General features: G+C 63.3%; 1 non-coding gene across 1 annotated transcript in view; it reads right to left on the bottom strand.

Moving 5' to 3' along the window:
- The window catches only part of LOC148314394 (18S ribosomal RNA), a 1,933-nt gene extending 1,347 nt beyond the window's left edge, over positions 1–586 (bottom strand). Inside the window, exon 1 of the ribosomal RNA XR_015841790.1 lies at positions 1–586. This exon is cut by the window's left edge and continues 1,347 nt beyond it. This is a non-coding gene — a ribosomal RNA (18S ribosomal RNA).
- Between the last annotated feature and the right edge of the window lie 2,877 nt (positions 587–3,463).

Below are 3,463 nucleotides of genomic sequence, written 5' to 3'. Positions count from 1 at the left end.
GAAAGAGTCCTGTATTGTTATTTTTCGTCACTACCTCCCCGTGTCGGGAGTGGGTAATTTGCGCGCCTGCTGCCTTCCTTGGATGTGGTAGCCGTTTCTCAGGCTCCCTCTCCGGAATCGAACCCTGATTCCCCGTTACCCGTTGTCACCATGGTAGGCGCAGAAAGTACCATCGAAAGTTGATAGGGCAGACATTCGAATGAGACGTCGCCGCCGCGGGGGGGCCGGCGATCGGCTCGGGCGTTATCTAGAGTCACCAAAGGGGGGGCCGGGCCGGCGGCACCGCGGAGACCGACAGCCCGCCGGCTGTGAAAGCCGGCGGGCCCGCTGCACCGCGGCAAACCGAACCCGCGTGGGTTTTGGGTCTGATAAATGCGCGCGTCCCCGCGGAGACGGGTCGGCGCTCGTTTGCATGTATTAGCTCTAGAATTGCCACAGTTATCCAAGTAACGGTGGAGCGATCAAAGGAACCATAACTGATTTAATGAGCCATTCGCAGTTTCACTGTATCGGAACCGTGTGTACTTAGACTTGCATGGCTTAATCTTTGAGACAAGCATATGCTACTGGCAGGATCAACCAGGTAGCCCTCGCGTCCGGCGGTCTGTGTTTCTTGCATTGGAACCGGAGCTGAGCGGGGAGCCGGGCGCGGGGACCGGGCGGCGCCCGCGGGAGACGGCCTCCCGCGGGGTTACCCCCGGCGGCACCCCAGCCTCCCTCGTTGTTTTTTCTCTCTCATTTTTTTCGGACGTGGGCTACCGAAATTTCCGTTACCGATTCAGCCCCCGTGCGCGGTGAGGAAGTCGGCTGGGCCTCGGTATGTACTCGGTCCGTAGAGGCCGCGTTACCGCGTGGCGGTCAGTCGCGGGAGGGAGCCGGAGCCGCCCGCACGCCCGCGACCGCAACACGCACTCGGAGGCGGCGTCTTCTGACAGACGCCGGTAGGGTTTGAGAAACATGCTTTTTCGGGAAGGACCGCTCGGCTGACGCGGGCCTGGGCTCCCGCACCCCTCTCGTGGCGGGGCACCCGCGAGCGCGGCGGAACTCCCGTGTAGGACATCTCTGGGCCCGTGTGGCCGACGGGCACGCGACAGGGTCGTCTCGGTCTCGCGACGAAAGCGGTTTCGCGCTGGTTGGTGCGCTAGAGGTCGATCCGCAGGCCGAAGGAACCGTCCACCCGAACACCCCGGCGCGAGGCCGGGGCCGGCAGGGGCCCTCCGATGGCGGGTCATGCTTGCCAATCGGTCAGTGGTTGGTGTGGTGCAGTACATGTCAGGGTGTGGGTGCGAGATGGGCCGGGAGGACCGCTCCTCCTGCGTCGGACCCCGAGTCATAGGAAGTGCCGTTTTGTCACAACCCCAGGGGTGGGGTGGGTAACGGTAGGGAAGTGCCGGCCAACGCGCAGAGGTCGACCCGCAGGCCGAAGGAACCGTCCACCCGAACACCCCGGCGCGAGGCCGGGGCCGGCAGGGGCCCTCCGATGGCGGGTCATGATTGCCAATCGGTCAGTGGTTATGTGTGTGCTGCGGTGCCGGCCAACGCTCAGAGGTCGACCCGCAGGCCGAAGGAACCGTCCACCCGAACACCCCGGCGCGAGGCCGGGGCCGGCAGGGGCCCTCCGATGGCGGGTCATGATTGCCAATCGGTCAGTGGTTGTGTGTGTGCTGCGGTGCCGGCCAACGCTCAGAGGTCGACCCGCAGGCCGAAGGAACCGTCCACCCGAACACCCCGGCGCGAGGCCGGGGCCGGCAGGGGCCCTCCGATGGCGGGTCATGATTGCCAATCGGTCAGTGGTTATGTGTGTGCTGCGGTGCTGCGGTGCCGGCCAACGCTCAGAGGTCGACCCGCAGGCCGAAGGAACCGTCCACCCGAACACCCCGGCGCGAGGCCGGGGCCGGCAGGGGCCCTCCGATGGCGGGTCATGATTGCCAATCGGTCAGTGGTTGTGTGTGTTGCGGTGGGGCCGGGAGGACCGCTCCTCCTGCGTCGGTCCCCGGGTCATGGGAAGTGCCGTGTGGCGGTGGTGGGGCCGGGAGGACCGCTCCTCCTGCGTCGGACCCGAGTCATAGGAAGTGCCGTGTGGCGGGGCCGGGAGGACCGCTCCTCCTGCGTCGGACCCGAGTCATAGGAAGTGCCGTGTGGCGGGGCCGGGAGGACCGCTCCTCCTGCGTCGGACCCGAGTCATAGGAAGTGCCGTGTGGCGGGGCCGGGAGGACCGCTCCTCCTGCGTCGGACCCGAGTCATAGGAAGTGCCGTGTTGCGCTGGTGGGGCCGTGCCCGCCAACAGCCTTCAGTGGTCGGATACCACGTTTGCAAGCTCCCCGCTGGAATGGGGACTTAGAAGAAATGAGGGGAAAATTCCCCCGGAGCTCCGTGCCTGAGGGCGGGCTGTGAGCCGCGCCGCGTCCGCCAACAGCCTTCCATGGTCGGACACCATTGTTCGCAAGTTGCCCGCTGGAATGGGCACATAGAAGAAATTTCGAGGATAACATCCACCAGAGCGCCAGGGCGGCCGTTATTGCAGTATGCGTCCGCCTGGCAGCTCTCTTCCGCGGGAACCATTGGGCAATTTCTTTCACGGAGGTGGACATAGAAGAATTTTTGTTTCTAAAAACGTGGATTCCTAAAAATGTGCCCCAGGTGTTTTGGAAAACCCGGGTAAACCTGGGAAGTAGGCAAATGACCCTCTGACTAGGGGTAAAAACGTTTGCCTACTGCAGCGCCCCTAATGCAATTCGGCGGAACTGCAACGCCCCTGGTCGCCTAAACGCTACCCCTGGTCGCCTAAACCTCACCCCTGGTCGCCTAAACCTCACCCCTGGTCGCCTAAAAGTCACCCCTGGTCGCCTAAATTGTCAACCCCTGGTCACCTAAATTGTCAACCCCTGGTCGCCTAAAGGGGACTTAGAAGAAATGAGGGGGCAAATTCCCCCGGAGCTCCGTGCCTGAGGGCGGGCTGTGAGCCGCGCCGCGTCCGCCAACAGCCTTCAGTGGTCGGATACAATGTTTGAAAGGTCCCCGCTGGAAAGGGGACTTAGAAGAAATGAGGCAAATTTCCCCGGAGCTCCGTGCCTGAGGGCGGGCTGTGAGCCGCGCCGCGTCCGCCAACAGCCTTCAGTGGTCGGATACAATGTTTGAAAGGTCCCCGCTGGAAAGGGGACTTAGAAGAAATGAGGCAAATTTCCCCGGAGCTCCGTGCCTGAGTGCGGGCTGTGAGCCGCGCCGCGCCCGCCAACAGCCTTCAGTGGTCGGATACAATGTTTGAAAGTTCCCCGCTGGAAAGGGGACTTAGAAGAAATGAGGCAAATTTCCCCGGAGCTCCGTGCCTGAGGGCGGGCTGTGAGCCGCGCCGCGTCCGCCAACAGCCTTCCTTTGGTCGGATACAATGTTTGAAAGGTCCCCGCTGGAAAGGGGACTTAGAAGAAATGAGGCAAATTTCCCCGGAGCTCCGTGCCTGAGGGCG

This window comes from Idiotropiscis lumnitzeri, unplaced genomic scaffold, assembly GCF_059441095.1.
Source record: "Idiotropiscis lumnitzeri isolate Australia: NSW breed Sydney's pygmy pipehorse unplaced genomic scaffold, RoL_Ilum_1.0 HiC_scaffold_309, whole genome shotgun sequence".
Taxonomy (NCBI): Eukaryota; Metazoa; Chordata; class Actinopteri; order Syngnathiformes; family Syngnathidae; genus Idiotropiscis; species Idiotropiscis lumnitzeri.
This window is presented reverse-complemented; position numbering and strand designations above follow the sequence as displayed.